The sequence below is a fragment of the Patagioenas fasciata genome, chromosome 3, assembly GCF_037038585.1.
Source record: "Patagioenas fasciata isolate bPatFas1 chromosome 3, bPatFas1.hap1, whole genome shotgun sequence".
Taxonomy (NCBI): domain Eukaryota; kingdom Metazoa; phylum Chordata; class Aves; order Columbiformes; family Columbidae; genus Patagioenas; species Patagioenas fasciata.
The window spans coordinates 76,072,631-76,089,660 of record NC_092522.1 but is presented as its reverse complement, the minus strand read 5'-3'; the positions used below and the strand labels follow the sequence as shown (position 1 = coordinate 76,089,660).

The window sequence follows — 17,030 nt, the reverse complement described above, 5'->3', positions numbered from 1 at the left end:
CAGTCCCAAAATTGCTTAAGCTGCTTCTCACAGCATTTGAAACCAGTTAACAGATTCTGTAGCAAGCAAAGGCAGAAAAACAGTAAACACAATAGCACTGATGGTGTTCATTGTATCTGATCAGGAGCAAGAATGACCGAATACAACTGTAGCAAGAAGAAATGATAAGTTGGAACAAGCTTGTCCTTCCAGGTACTGACTACCTGAGGCAAAAATCTGCAGTGACACTGAGCTGTACATATGCTGTGTGGCATAGAGTATCCTTCTTCTCTCCAACAAATTATTTTGCAATATAATAGTATTGTCAGAGAACTCTAAGATGATGGAGATTGGTAGGTAAGATGTGAAATTTTGCTTTTAAGATCAAATTTAAATGTGGAAAATTTTCTCAGTGCAAAAGTCAGTAAGACTGCTTCAGACAAGAAACATTTGCATGAAAACGGTCTAAAAAAAAAATTTAAAATTTAACTCCGGATTGTTGAACTGCTTCCAAAACTTGGTAAAGCTACGGTGAATTCTAGTTTCATAACCAATCAAAAACTCAATAAAATGGTCTTTGCCACATTTTTTATTAGAAATTTATCTTAAATCCCCATGTTATTCATTAAGTTTGTTGTTAAATTAAAAACTTTTGATCCCTCTGCCATTGCAACTTCTAGACTATTTCCCAGTATTTTTGTGAAAGCAATAAGTAATGAAACATTCCCATGGAAATACCTTTGCTGGTAAAGAAAATGGCTTATTGCATTATTGAAAATAGAAGGAAGCCATTCACTAGGATTAAAGACCTTTCATCCTTGTGAAAACTGCCTGCCAGTGCATAAGAATCCATGGAAAGTCAAAGCAACATGCCAACTTTTTGTTTTCATGGCAAGTCTGTCTCAAATAGGTTTCCTTGCGTTTTCACGAAGACCAAGAATATTCTTCACAATTATATACTGGCAAATAAATGGATGGAAGATTGCAGCTGAGTGTTCCCTATACGGTACAATGATGATCCTATAGTCTACCTTCCACCTACAAAGGAATGCAGGGGAGTTCATGTAACTCTCCAAAATGTCAATGTAAAGGCTCTTGACAAAAGTAAATGTACTGCTAGTCCATTACTTCTCATAAAACATACATATATTAACAGTATGTTAGAAAATTTTGAAAAATATGGTATTGTGGGCACAATGGATAGAAACAAATAATCACCTTTTTCTTTTTGTGTGGTTCTATTTTGTTGATTTTTTTTAATATATATTATTATGCCCTTCTCTAGTCAGTGCTGCACTCTCTATCAATGTATGAATAAGGATATGGAACTCCTGATAACAGAATTTCCTTGGAAAGGAATAAACAGTCTCTTCTTTCAGCAGGTTGCTGAAGGAATGTGTGAAAAATAACATCCCAGTTGTTGACATTCTCATCAGAAAATTGGTCTTCAGTACCCAGAGTGAATACAAATATTAATTCTTTGCAAAACTTTATAATTTTCAGGAAATTATACTAGTGCACTGCATGTTGATGTTGCCACTATTCTAATTTTCTCGGTTTGTGACTACCCTGTTGCTTCCATTATGTCCCGAATGAATTTGTAGTGAAGGGCAGCCAACAAGACCACTAAACACGAAGCAACTCCTACTCTAGTGCTACACGGGGAACCATGTGTTCTAGTTAATTTATCTCAAGGATGCTTTTAAGGAGAGCACCATTACTTTCTGGTTTACCCTCCTACTTCTATTGCCTTTACAAGACTAACTCCATTCTGCGTCTGCTTAAAGACAGCATCCTCTAGATCTAGGGGATATTTGTTACCCTCCAGAATGGGCTGATACAAATTTCCCAGCTCTGGGTAGTAGGAAATGGGCTACAGATCTCTGCTCCAGCCATGGTTATGCAGACAGTCCTGAGGTACAGAGATCTGAACAGACCAGTTAAAGATTTCTCTCTGAGTTTGGAGATCTCTCAGCTGTTTTTTTGTTTTGTTTTGTTTTGTTTTCCCACTTACTCTACAGCTAGGCCCATATCCCTCTGACTCTGCTACCCACAAGCCAGGTGCAGGCTGCCAGCCTTGCACAGTGCCCGACAAGCGCATTTGCCTGGAACTTGAGACACAGAGTCGGGAAATTTCATGGCATGAAGCTCAGTTGACGTCCCTGTCGGGAGCAGCTTCCTCTCATCTGCAACCACTCACATAGCCACAGCAGGGAAACAGTTTATACCCTCTTTTCAGCAGCGGACATCTGGCAGAGCTGCTTAGGAAGCCAACCTTCCTACCCGAGAGCATGCATCTGCCTGAAACTTCCCTGCTCCTCTCCTGGTGGGCTTAAGGATTTAAACCTTCCCGGAAAAACCAAACCAAACCAAACCAAACCAAACCAAAACAAAACAAAACAAAACAAAACAAAACAAAACAAAAGAACAAACAAACAAAAAAAAAACAAAAACAAAAACAAAAACAACAACAACGACAAAAAAAACATAATGTAGTTTGCTAGGTTCAGTAGGACAGGCCAAACCACCCAAAGTCACTTTGTCTCTTCCTAGCTGATGTGATACCAAAGGCAGGAACCATATCATTTCTGTATGTTCATTTCACACACTAATGAATCAGTGTGATACAGTACAGAGAAGCCAGCAAAATAATTCAAGTAGAATACCAGTTATTACAGGTGATTATTTTTTTTTTTCCTTCCAGTATCTTAGTGATTTAAATCTTGGTTCTGTATTTTCCAGGTATGCTAGTGCCCTAAAATGAAGTTAATTCTGCTGTTTTTCAAAGGACACTGTGGGAGCTTAGATTTTCCAGTTTCTGGAACTCTGCAATTCTTTAAAATATTCTTCAAAAATTATTTCTCAAGGAAGAAAATAATTTGTTAATACTCAGGCTACAGGCAAAGTCAAGCCTCTACCTTTGAAGCACAGAAGAGAGAATTAAAAGAAGCCTAACCAGTGCTTTTGCGATTGTTGTTTGTTTATTGATACTTAATTGCCATGATTCTGAAGCCAAATCAATGACTTCTGCACACCAAATGAATGACTTTGAGTTCTGTTTTTAAAATTGCATAGGTTGCTTACACTTCCAGGACCTAGATGATTTCCAGAGGTCCCTTCCAACCCTAACCATTCTGTGATTCTGTGACCATTAAAAGGGATTTGGAGGAGCAGGTGATGCTTGACTGTGACTGTTGACCCCTGAGTAACCTGATGTCTATATCTGAAAGTGTCTCCTTGTGCTATCTGAATGGTTTTGTAATTTTCCATAAATGATTTCTCCCCTTTCTTCTTCTAACCTAATGCCTTCAAGAATATTCCTTTTTTTGTTGTTGCGTGTTTTTTTTTTTAATCTTATTTTTAAAGATGTAACAGACTTTTTAAGGGATCATAATGTCAGCTTCCCTAGGCACAGTGATCTCATAAAGCTAAGAGACACAAGATTAAATTAGGAGCTTAGCTACACCTCAGTGTCAGGCTCTGAAAAAAATAACAGTAAATTACATAAAATGGTCAACATAATCCATATCACCTGAAGCAGTATGCAACATCCTCAAGCAGCATGCATTAACTTTTTAATGCAATCCACTGATTGCAGTATAAATCACATATTTGTGTATCAGTGATGAGAAAAGCCTATTCAAAATCTCACCTACTCCAGGGTTTTTAAAAGACTCTCTAATTGGTTTCTGAGAAATTCATAGGTGATTTTGCATGGAGTTTCCAGACTTATTTACAAGCCTGTTAAAATTAGCCAACAGTTTGTTTGTTTTCTTCTCTTATTTTCCCTCATTTTGTTTGTTTGCTTGAATATGCAGGAATGCTTGTGTGGGCTTTTGAGAAGTTCTTTACTATTTTTGCAATTGTTTTGTACATCACACAGTGTACACAAACCATACACTGAAGTATATTGATTCAGGCTATTTCTTTCCATTCTTAAGGTGTTTACTTTTATTTATAGTGCCTTCAGTGTCCAGTCCTGATTTTGTTTCTAATGCTGAGATATTTACTAAAGTGACACCAACAGGATTGCAAAATGTTGGGATATATCTTTCAGTATGGTCTGTTTTCACTCTCTCAAACTCATGGGAAATACACTCCTTTCTTCGCTAGTGTGTCTGGTGGTCTGCAGGGGGTGGGGGGAGCAATCCTTTTAAGCATAGAGGAAGGGAATAATTAAAAAAAAGAATCACAACATTTTAGTATTAGCAATTACTGGCTTTTTGTCTGACCATAACCCAATATCATATCAGCAGCTGGACTCCTTTCCTTTCTTTTTCCTCTCATTTTTCAGTGCCCTTTCACATCATAACTTGCAAACAGATGGGCAGCTCCAGAGAAAATTCTCATGGGAGCTCTCAAGGTCCCTGAAGTAGCCACTTGCACCTGATTCTTCTCACAGATGACAGGGTGCTAAATCTCTGTCTCCACAGAAGCTGTCAGCTGCAGCTTAAAGCACCCGAAGTCACATCCCCCAGGTTTGTTCGCGGCTTTTCTGGCCAGCAGGTACAGCCCTTTTTATTCTTCAATATGTTCTGTGCCTTCACTCTCAGGGCCTTTTACTTCATCATGTTAGGAGATGCCCAGTAAACCTTTTAAAGGGCTCTCCAAAGTACTGCCTGTGCCTTTGTACTCCTAAGCCTGTGCAGAGAATCGTAAGCTTGTTATTAGTATAATGGTCCCAAGTGCAACAAAGACTCCCACCTGCTCCTCCATGGAAGGGCGCCTTGGCTTCGTAACAATTAGCATCAATTACGGCAGGGCTGGTTGGGAGCTGAGCTCCTGGTCCTCTGTGGGCTGCAGGTGCAGGATTATCCCCCTGACCTTTTGCTCTCAGAGCCTCCTCTGAGGATGGGGGCAGTAGGCAGTCAGACGAGAGCTGCACGCCTTTCAGCATTCATGGTGAGCATTAGCCATTCATGTCATTTCCAGAGTGCCAAGATTAGTTTCAGGAAGCTACACAGAGAGCTGGCTGCCTTTCCTTGGCTCCAGTTTGCCCTGCTGGGTGTTCCTGTGTTTGTAGATTCTCTCATTCCTCACTATCCGTGCGTGCTCTTACTGCAGGAAAAGTAAATTTGCGATAGCATCTCTGAAGGAAAACAGGGTTGTAATAACAGTAATAATAATAATCGTAGTAGTAGTAATAAAAAAGAGAGCCTGAGAGCTGGCTGGCTGAGTGGCAAACAATGGCATTCATGTAATATGCTTGGATAGACTTCTCTATTTCAGTGCCTTGGCTTTTAGGTGCAAATGTGATGCCAGACCCCGCTTTAAGTTTCAGTGCACTCTGTTACAGCCATTTGTGAAGGCAAGCAGTACAAAGCCAGACATACTGCATATAGTATAGGTACCACAATCATGAGAAGTAATTTTGAAGAGACTCTAGCCAACTCTTCTTCTAACAAAACTGGTAAATTTACAAGGTAAATTATACCTGAACACAAAGTGCCCAGTATCCTCAAAGTAACAAAAATGAGCTTTTTTTCTTTATGTTTGAGCATCGTTCATTTTTGGTATGCCTTCAAGAAAGTAAGGGTAGACTTTCTTCCCAAGGGGAAGGAACACTCTTTATGTATTGCAAGTCCTATATATACTGAATAATTTATATATTCAGTATATCTTTATCCATGTACAGAAATACATACACACATATATCTCTATTTGATCTGAAAGTTATTATATACTTAGAGAGCAGTGTATGGTGTCTGGTTTTGTTTGTTTTCCAAAAAATGTCTGACATTCTACCTCTGGAAAAGCAGGTTCCTTTAGGAACAGCCTGAACTGAAGCATTGGATATTACATTGTCTGTGGCTTCTTAATTTTTCTGGTGCAGAAATTTTATAAAGAAAATAGAATGACTTGGAACTTTAAACGGTGAATTTGGCATCGATTATCTGAAATGTTTGCATAATTTACCCCAATTATGTTACTTCTTGAGGTTATATGGAGGAGGAGAGCAGCAGAGGATGAGGACAAGTGTTCTGAAGGAAACATTGTTTGGTTTTGTTTTAGGTAAACAATCACAGTCTCTTACATATCCATGAGTTACATACAATCCAGACAATCTATCAATGCAAAAATTGCATAGGAGAAGAACCAATTGTGTGTTAGTGAAGTTGGATACATTTAGTCATGTATTACTCTGATGATATGATATTCTTAAAAACCAATAACATAAGGGCTTGGCAGAATGTCTACTATAAATTGTTCTTCATCAAGGGGGTTTGTCTTTTGCCTTCGACTTCATGCCAGCTGGAGTATTGTGTGTAGAAGAAGGGAAAACACATAAGGAAGATTATAGTTCAGGGCCTTCATGGTAATAAAATTTAAAAAAAAAAAAGATACTACACTTTTCCCAGGGAAAAAAAAAAAAAAAAAACCACATGAAGTGTCACAAATCTTCCTGGAAGCTAACACAGTGATTAAGAAAGAAGGCCGTATGTGAGGCCTGTTAAAGCCTTTTCTGGTAAGATTTGGGTGAGATGAGGATGATAGAGCCTTTGCTTTTGGGAGTAGAGGGGTGATTTAGTTATATCTTTTACATTAACTTTCTTCAACTGGGGATAGAGGTTTCCCACTGTTAGAGGACATTTTGCACATATACAGGGGCATGGAAGTTTTCAAGTGACTTGCCAAACCAGCTTGGGAAAAAGTAATATCAAAATAAAAAAGATAGGACCCTTTTTTTGCTATAGATGTCATAGTCTCATTTGCAAAGGCATGTTGGCAAACTGAAAATAACTGTAATGTCATGCATCAGCTGCTGAGAAGCTGTAAAAGTGACATAAAAACATACCCCTATTGGAGTGACTGCTCTCCTCTGAGCAGTGCCTGCAAGGATGCCCAAAACTCTTCTCCTGCATGAATCTCAGCCCTTCCCGACTAACTAACTAACTAATTAAATAGGTGGATGGATGGATAGATAGATAGATAGATAGATAGATAGATAGATAGATAGATAGATAGATAGATAGATAAAATAGACAGACAGATAAATAAATAAACTGGTCTTTGAGGGGAGCATAGCTGTAAAAACAACACAGACAAAGGCTAGTTGTTGAATTATTGTTCCAAGCACAAAGAGGGAATTGAAGGAAAGGAGCAGAGAGGGGAAATCCCTCCGTGTTTATGAGCACACATCAAAGAACCACTTACAGAAATCTGAACACTCAGATAGGAGGCAGGGGAAACAAAGCCTTAATAGGAAACTTGAAACATTCAATAAACACCATCATGCATACCCATTCAGTGGATTCAAGTTACCCATTTACACAGGCAGAGAGGTTATGTGCTGATACTCAGTACGTGTGAATATATGTGTGGTGAATCCAGGAAGCACGCTAAATCAGTACACATATAACATTGACCTATACATAAAAATGTATTATTATGTTTCCCATTTTGCTAGAAATAAATCACATCCCCATCTTTTCATTCACTAGAATTTTGCTTAATTAATTTTATTTAGAACTTCGTTTAATTTTTATCAATTTTAGGCATTATGTAAATTGGTTTTTATTGGAGATTAGTTAATTAAGGACTTCAGCCTGCAGTCTGGTGTAAATAATGTGTCATTGCAGAATATATTATATAAAATCATAAATATTAAAATTAATGTAAAACAAAATCATTGACCTAACTTGTCAGTTTTTCTCATGTCTATGTATTTATACACACCTACATATATCCATATATATGTGTCATATTTCTCCAGTATATATGTAAGCATATCTTCATTGCAGCCACTTCTGCCAATGATCTTAATGAATTCAAGATGTCTTCTGCATCATGTCTATGCACTTAGATTGGAAAAGTAGCAGTGATTTTTTTTAATTATTATATACAAAATTCCATATGAATATCAAGGCCCTAACTAATACTACCTAGGAATACATGAGCACCTCGCTCGTATTATCATCTGCAAATGTGACACTGGAGGACATGAGTTTTATTCCTGCTCATTAGAGCATTAGTTTTACTCCCACTTTTATCCAACCTTTCGCTTTATAACATAATACCAAAATTACACCTGGCATAAACTTTCTCTTTTTTTGCTATGAGGTCTACAAATAGAGGTAGTTTGGGATTGAAATAAAACACTCTGGTTCCAGTTACTGAAAATCATTCTTCAGTTGAGAGGAAGGAACGGGCTATTCATTGGTGACAAAAGAGCTGAATTTCATTGTTTTTCTTTGGTTCTAGTGTTACTAAACTTTTTCAAGGTTTTTGTTGTTGTTTTTCATTAAATCTATCAACTCCAGAAATGTATTTCATAACTAAAATAGTTCAAGACCTTAATAAATACCACTCTTCAATAAAGTAGTGGTTTGTAATTATTTACAAGGTATGTTTATTCCTCATTATATATATAAAAAAATCAAACTACACTTATTCAATCCAACTTACATGATTATAGATTCATAGGCATAGTTTATGGCAGTATAAATGATGCTGCTGTTGTCTTTTCTAGTGTCTATGGACATTTCTGAAATTTTATTACTCTAGATATTAAATCTAACCATTGTGAAAATGTAATTATTGTAAATGGTCACAAATGAACAGTATTGTACCCTACAAGATGGAATTCCTATCATCACCAGAACCAGACCTGCTTAAAATCTCACCTCTTGGTTGAGACTCTAGCAATGCTTTACTTATAGCTATCCTTAAGTTTTGTTTCAAATTCTCAAAGCAGAACTCCATCTAAAACCCCTACATTTGCCTGATTTTGTTAGAAATCTGTGAATCATTGACTATTGTTGTAAAAACAGGTTTGAGTTCTTTTGAAAGCTCACAGCCATTACAATGCGCTTTTTTTTTAATGGAGTCTGAGTCACACAATTGAAATCTGAAATGAGATGAGTTTCCGTTGAAAGGAAGTCTTAGCAGATATATTTCTATTCCATTTTCCGTGGTTTTTAGTTCACATATATCACCTAATATCTGTGCCTTAACTAGTCATACAAAATATGATAATTGGAACTGAATACTTTATTGGAAGATACATATATATGTGCATATGCATGTGTAAATGTTCACATATATGTATATATTCTTTTAACTTGTATATGTCTGGCTGTTTCCTGTGTTACAGGAGGTAGAGAAATGTTCCTTGCACCTAGAGCATAAGTTGAAGGTAAGTTAGCTATGCTTACGTACTTCACATAAAAGCCCATTCCAAATTTTCTGACCACCTTTGGGGATGTAAACCTGTAACTCATTACAGAGAATTTCTCTGTGACAATAAACCACCCTTCTCTTATACCACATATTCACTTGCTGTTTCACAGTGGAATATGGCTCGGCCTGAGACAGATGTCTGTCAGTATAACATGTTTGGTCCAAAATATTTGTCTAAGCTCCTTCTGCAGAGAATGCAGGCCTTCTAGAAGGCAGGTTCCTCACCTTATCTGAGACATTAGTCATACAGTTGGTTTGAAGCATCTTCCAGTGGTACCGATCTGTCCCCATTAAATCTACAGGAAGTTTGTAGGACTGTTAAATACCTAGTATTTATGCAGTACTCTCAGAAATCCCGAATTTCAGTCATTTGTTACTTTTAAGAGTGCTGGGGTTAAACTTTCTGCAGTGTTTTGTTGCTTTTGTCTCACTGAAATCAAAGAGCATCAGGAGTCTATACACCCTCTAGGAACAGCACCTGTGACTTTGGGCTGCATTTGATGCTCTCTGAGAAATCAAAGGAGGATAGATCTTTTATGTCCATTGTAGTCTCTGCTGCTTAGGAGACAAACTGCAGAGGCTTATGCTGCTTAAATTTCCTACATGGATAGAACTCATCATCTATGAAATCATGATTCCAAGCAAAGGAGTTTCCTTGTTCAGGAATGCCATCTCCAAACTGATTATAGCTGCAGGTCTGTCCAATCACAGGTCCTTTGCAGAGGTTATTATAAGTCAGGATAAGCTGTGGTCTGACCTTGTGGTGTGCTTCTACCAAACAGAAAGAAAAAGAAGGAACAAGAGCTCCCAGGACAAGAAACCGAAATTGAGATGAGTAAGAGTCACTTCTGAGCAAGACAAAATGCTCTTAGTAGAAAAAACATGTTACATCAGAAACTGTATCTAAATGGAAAGTGTAGAATAAAATATGTAAATTTATTATTCAACATATTCTTAATGAGATATCTTTGGAGATTTTTTTAGAATGAAATACAGATTTTTGCACTAATATATCAAAAATATTACCTTAGAATTTAGAACAAAATGTCTGAAAATGTGGCAATGTCCATTTTCCGGCTCATTTATTTCATTTTAGCTCTTTAATTATTGTTTACATTAAGATATTGCCTTTATGAACATGCTTGTAAATCATATCCAAACTATAACTTTTCTACTCATTCTGATACATAGACTTAGTTTATTAATTAATTTTGAAGTAGGTTTCAAACATCTGATTCATTCCATTTTCCTTTCCAAACCCTCTCCAGCTTATCAACTCTCTTTTAATATTATTCTAGTACACTACAGAGGGGGAGAGAGTAATCTATTGATGGTCTCACTAGCCTGCACGTAGTGTAAGAAGAGTGTCATCTTTCTGTCTGAGATTTCCTACTTGCACAAATATATCTTAAATAAATTGACTGTCTTAGCCTTCTCTTTTCCGTAGGAATCATTCTTCAGTTAGTTACTGAGTCCTCAGCCTTTCTCTGTCTCCTTGCTTTCTGAAGTCAAGTCATAAGTCAGTCACATAAGAATGAAATTTATGTATCTCTGTCCTGACAGAGTTCTCTGCTATTAAAATGTATTCAGTTTTACATAGACTGCATGATTTACAGCATTAGTTGACAGGTTCTTTATAGAGGTGTATGGTGAGAGAAGGAAAGATGTGGGCATAAAAAGAAATAGCAGAGGTTTGTACTGGATACAAGGGAAAAAAATCACTGTGTAGACATATAAGGGTGGAAGAGGCCTACCAGAGAGCCTCCATACTCAGAGATTTTGAAGTCCTCCCTCAATAGGTCCATGAACAAGCTGGCCTGACCTCACCTACCTGGGAAGGACACTGGAGCAGAGACCTTCTGAGTGTCCTTGCAAACTGAATTATCTTCTGATTCCTGGAGAAAAATGCAAAATTTATCAAAGGGAGTTGAGACAGTCTTCACAAGTTTATATCTTTCCCATGTCAGTCCTTGACCAAATGAGGATTTGATGTGGGAGAGCATGTGAATGGGGAGCAGTAACAAAGACTCTGCTACAGAGGCTCCTTGACAGGGAACAACTCAGAAGTAAACCAAAATTTGAGCTCATTTGTTCTAATCTTTCCAAAAGGATTAGAGTCATCATACCCTATAGGGAAATGGTTGTAAGAAATTCAACTCTGTTATATGTTATACTAGAAGTACTGGAAACTTTTCTATGAGTATTAATTTGAATTTGAATATGAATTTAATCCTGACCATGCTAATGACCCCATCTTTCTAAAATTTGCCTGAAATAAGCATGTACATTCAGACAGAAATTTTTCAATTTCCAGTTGCAGTTCGTATAAAGTATTTGCTTATAATTACATGTTTAACTGAAATGAGATGCAAATTAATCTACTCTCCCTTTTATAAAGATGAGAAAGGCGCTTTTAATGGTCTGAAGAGGTTTGTGTTGGGAAGACCTTGTGTTTAAATGCAATGGTCAAGAAGACATGACAGAGGACACTGACATTTCACATCTTGCAATATTATTGGTGATAAAGAGAAAGAAAAAAGAGAAGGATTAAGAGGCTTTAGCTATTAAATTAAATATTTAACATATAAAATATGTGGTGGCAGCAAGATGGCCACTCTAAATATCACTGTAGGAGAGACTTATCTGCTTAGAAAGTGAGAGACTAGCTAGGAAGATAGAAGTTTTCATTTTAACATCATTAAAATGCTACTTGAAATGATGGTGATAAAAGACACCTGTCTAAAATTGTTGGCCCTTTAAAGGATCTCCCCAAATATCTTGAGCTTAGACACTATGTTTATTGTAATGGCAGGTAGAAAGAATAAATACTCAAATATATCAAACAAACAGACCAGTTAAAGGACTCAATTCCTTATTCTTTTTCACATATTCACATTATTGACTTGGTGGAGATGATAGTCCACATAATAGCAAACTAATGGAGGAAGAGTAGACAGCCATGGCCTCAGTTAAGGGCAACTGGTGCTTCTCTGACAACACTGCTTGAGAAATGAGCCCTTAAATATTAACAATATTACTGATTACTCTAATTTGTCCGTGCAAATGTTTTTGGTGATAAAACCAGGTACATATCAGCCAGAGCTGGTGTCCCTCCATGGTACTGTTGCTCACATTAGAGCCAGATTCATCTCACTGTATAAAGAATGCTGTACATTTTAAGATGGTGATGTTTCCAGACAACTTTCATGTGTCTGGTTTGAATATCAAATTCCCTACTACATGCTATACATGCTAAATAGGAACAAAATGTCTCACTATGACATACTGCCACATTTTAGAGCACTAAGTTAAAGGTAATGACAATGTGTTTATGAAACAGTATGACTTCATTGTCCTTAATCCCTCTCCCCTGTAGCTTACCCAAAAACTTTATTTCAAAGTCAATTCAAATAGCTGCATGAGCATTACTGATGGCCCTATGTGAGCTATCTCTTGGATGAATAATAAATAATGAAGACAATTGGGAAACAGAGCTGCCAGAAGAAGGCTGGACTGGTGCCTTCCACTGATGAGGTTGGGCTGTTGCACACACTCTGCTGGTATGCCCAGGAAGGGCTGGGATGCCAAAAGGGAACACTTGTCAGTACGAACCAGCACAACCTCCTAAAAAAACTTGGAAGCATTTAAGGTCCAGTAATTGGGCGTATTCTAGCTTGGTTTTCTTCCAAGTGGGTCCTTCTCCAACTCTTCCTAGCTTGGAAATATTAATGAATTATCCTTGTTGCTGAGCAATGCATTTTCCACAGAGAGCTGTTCCAGTTGTTTTAATGCATTTGTTTCACATTCATCCACATAGGGGCTTTTTTTTTGCCCACTTTCCATGGCAATTCTAGCAAACAAGTTCAGTATCTGCAAGAAGAGAGTGCTAACCTCACACATTTTTTGTAAGAACTATTCAAACTGAGGGCTTAATTACACTTGGCCAGACAGTTCATTTGATTTTCTTAATCTGTTTGCATAATGAAAGTATATTATTGCTGTTTATAGCTTCATAAACTTGAAAACTAAACAGTGGGATATATACATGGTAATGTCTCTTCCCTGATCCCTGACCTTTAAGATGGGACTGGAGAAAATAGATTTAAGTTTTGTGCTGTGTCAGATGTTATGCCGATGAAATATCTGACACTAGACAAAAATAGTTCTGTGTAGCTAAGACTGACAATGCATCCTAGTTATTGGATGGTAAGAGGTAAATGAAAAGCTTAGCATGAAAGAAATACAAACCAAAGGGCAATCTCTGAGGAAATACCAAGGCATTTTGAAAAAATAAATAGAAGAATTTCATTTTTTCTTTACAGAGAGTTTATAAAGAAGAAAACTGGAAAATGTATTTTATCAAACTATTGCTGACAAATTTGTCACTATCTCTAATCAGTAACTGCTGAGTCATGTTTTCCTCCTTTGAAATTCCCCTTACACTACTCTTTGTCATAGCATCAGGTACAGATTACCCATAGTTGGAGACAGGTGTAGCCTCACACTATTCCTAAGTGGCCAGCTTTCTAGCTCAGTCATTTTAACACTCAATTTCTTCATTCACATTTGTGTTTAGAGTAACAGTGAATCCAAAGGACAACTTATTTACCAAATGTTCTCCAATAAATGCCTGAAGTTTGCTGCTCAGGCTTTCAATTAGTAACTACTGGTGGCTCGTTTTAGGAATTAATTCAGTTTTCAGGAACCCCTTTTGAGATGCCTTACAGGAGCCCAAATTACAGAAAAAGTGAAGGTTTACAAAAGAAGCTTGATATTTTATAAATCAGAATGCTTACATCACTAAAATTAAAGGAACATTTAGCTGCCTAAAGGACATACAATAATTTGGTTGTGATAACAGAACTTAGGAATCGAAGCAACATGAAAAAAAAATCTGTAATGCTTAGCTAGTTGTCAGTGATCATGAAAGTGAAGCACCTGTCACCACCATGACGCTTTAAAGCCCCAAAGCCTATCTAGAAATATCTTGGAGAAGATTTGTACATGTGAAAGCTTGTATAGCAAGGCAGCCAACAGAAAACCCTAGAAAGGGCTTCCTCCTGACAGGTATTAGGAAACCAAACTGCTGGGTAAATTCTTCTACAAGAAGACCCATAACATGGGATCTACTCCTGCAGTGTGATGCCAGATTAAGCATTACTAATGCTTCCTGAAAATGACTGCTACAGAAAAAGTGTTTATGGCTTGGGCAACAGCCTAGTTATTGGGTCACTTGTAGTGAAAGTGGAATATCTCTTTTCATTTCCTTCCTCACCCTAAAGCGTTTAAGTTATAGTTTTTTCCACCACATAGAAGACTGATGTCCTCAGTCATCATGGTAGATTAGAGCATCTTTGGGAGGGAAAATCAGCATTGCTACAGATGCAGGTACATTCACTAATTCAGTGCCAACACTCTTGGACTTAAACTTGTGTGATGGGAAAATTCGAGTAAGCCATATATATTGTAGGAACAGCAACAACTCCAGATTGACATTTGCTTTTATTTTTATTTCAGAAGAGGAATAGGGTTAAAAAGAACAGATTCAGCATGTTCTTAGTAAAAAAGAAAAAGTGATGTGTGTCAGCATCATGTGATAGGAAACTTCTAGGCAAAAAGAAGTGGCAAGTATCTGCCCATCTGGGAAGGAGAAGGAAAAGAAGTACTGTTATATCAGCAATTGCCAGAGGTATTTTTAAAATGCCATTATGGCAACATTTTTCTTCTGCAAGCTCATCTGTTGAAAGATTGGTTAAATAAAAAAAAAAAAAAGCCAAGAAAAAAAAATGTCAGCTAGTCTGAGGGAGAAAGTAGAAGCAGAAAAGTCTGACTTGCCTGTAACCATCAGAAGGTCAGAAGTTCAGATCTTGCTCTTTTATGATTATTGTAATTCAACCTTATACAGAAAGAATGGCAGCCTTTGAAGGGAAAATGAGTGAACTGAAAATTCATAATTCCCAACCACATTCTAAGCTAGAGATCGATATATCAACAAATATTTCACAATGACAATGCTGTTATTACTCTAAAAGCAGCAGACTGTGTTAGTGTCTGGCTCCTGAATTTTTCCTGTGAGCACCTTTTCTCTCCTGTTTTGTTCTCACTTTGAACTGTTAATTAATTATTTTGAACTCTCCTGCATTTAATGTCCATCTTTGAAACATGGTCTAGCACATGCCTCTTTTGATTAGGTGTGAAGGGAAGGAGGGCTTGAAATAAAAACATGAAATTAAGAACAAGCAACCTTATAATTAGCACTGGAGCTAGGTTGCTCACTGCAGCCCCTTGCCTCTCCATGTTGAATCTGTGCCTGACACAAGACATAAAGATTAGAAGTAGGTCATACGAGTAGCTCATGAATAGTTAATAACTATTTAGCTACTGTCTTGAGTAGCTGTTGGGAAAAGGGGGGGGGGGGGGGGGGCGGAAACAACCACAAACATTAATCTATAGCAGCAAATAATCCATTGCCTCAAATGGTTACAAACGGGCCAATGGACAGAAGACTATTTAAAAGGGTAATTTTTAAAGGAGTGCATTTCTGAAAAATGCAAAATGAGACAGTAGTTAACAAAAATGGCTTTTATTTGTGCAAAACACGGGGGTGGGGGAGAAAGCAGGAATATACTTGCTTTCTGGAAAAGGTAGTTAACATTGAAACCATGAATGCATTAATGTTTTTGACTTGTTATTTAGAGATCTGTTCAATTAATGACTAATGAAAAGAATGAAATAAGAAATACGACTCCACTACTGTTTTGCCAGAGAGTAAGTTAAAAGATAACTGTCATGAGCCATAAACATTCATCACACTTTCCTTCACCTATTGTATTTTAAATTGGTGATTGATAATACTAATACAACTGAACACCAGGACAATGTATGCAGTAGGTGATTACATCAAGGATGGACTACACACTAAATACTGTATTCTACTCCTGCCTCTGCCAGAGATTTCTCAGTCCTCTGACATACCATACACCGGACATGAAGGAATTTATTGCTAAATATGCTGAAAAGAAACCAGTAGTACGTGCAATGGTGCACAAGCTAACTGTGTTAACAATTTTAAAAGAGCTCACTGTCTAGCTCTTACTGAAATTACAAATTGGAACGTGTCTGTAAAACAGAAAAAGCCATTTGTTAAAGTTAGACTGAGGTTGCTAATGAATTGTGCAGCTAAAATTTTTACCTGATGTCCAGAAGTTATCAAGTAGTAAGGCATGGTGTAATTCACAGCCAAGTTTACTCTGCAGTAATTTCCTTGATTACCTATGTCCTGAGTTTCTCTGTCTGTGAAGTGAGTATTGCAAAACTTAACTCCCTCCTTTGCAGGTTTTTCTGAGGGTCACTTAACTGTGAAAACACTAAATGCTGAATCAGTCCAAGTGGTAACCCCCCCTCCTAACGTTTGTTAAGAGCTGCAAAAGCATTTGTACTTCCACCCTTCACATACATAACTCATAGATATCTGTTTTGGAAACCTACACTGAGACTAAGGGGAAAGATCCTTCTTCATGAAGCACTAGGGACACAACTGGCTCAATCTATAATCCCCCACTCAGCTCCAGGGAATGAAGTAGAAAATCTGTAGCTGATTAGAAGTCTTTTTTTTTTCTTCACATATTTTGGCCAAAGCTTGTATCTTATCCAGATTTTCCTCTAAGCATACTGATATCTTAAACAAAAGGAAGAAAATTCTGATGAGGATCAAACTCTATTGCAAAAAAATTCTTCTACTTTGTTCCAATGAATATCACATTGATTTTATTGTCTTTATGTCTCTGTGCTTAGAGAAATAGAAATTTCCCCCAGGTATTATTGTTATCATCCTCTCTTATGAAGTCTTTGTCAATAATTGCACCATATTT

At 37.2% G+C, this 17,030-nt stretch overlaps 1 long non-coding RNA gene across 1 annotated transcript; it reads right to left on the bottom strand.

The window, feature by feature from the left end:
- Positions 1 to 2,463: 2,463 nt before the first annotated feature.
- LOC139827742 (uncharacterized) lies at positions 2,464 to 16,493 on the bottom strand. Its single transcript, XR_011738662.1, has 3 exons — positions 16,352 to 16,493; positions 10,991 to 11,054; positions 2,464 to 5,066 (listed from the first exon to the last, which is right to left on the bottom strand). It is a non-coding gene; the product is annotated as an uncharacterized lncRNA (long non-coding RNA).
- Between the last annotated feature and the right edge of the window lie 537 nt (positions 16,494 to 17,030).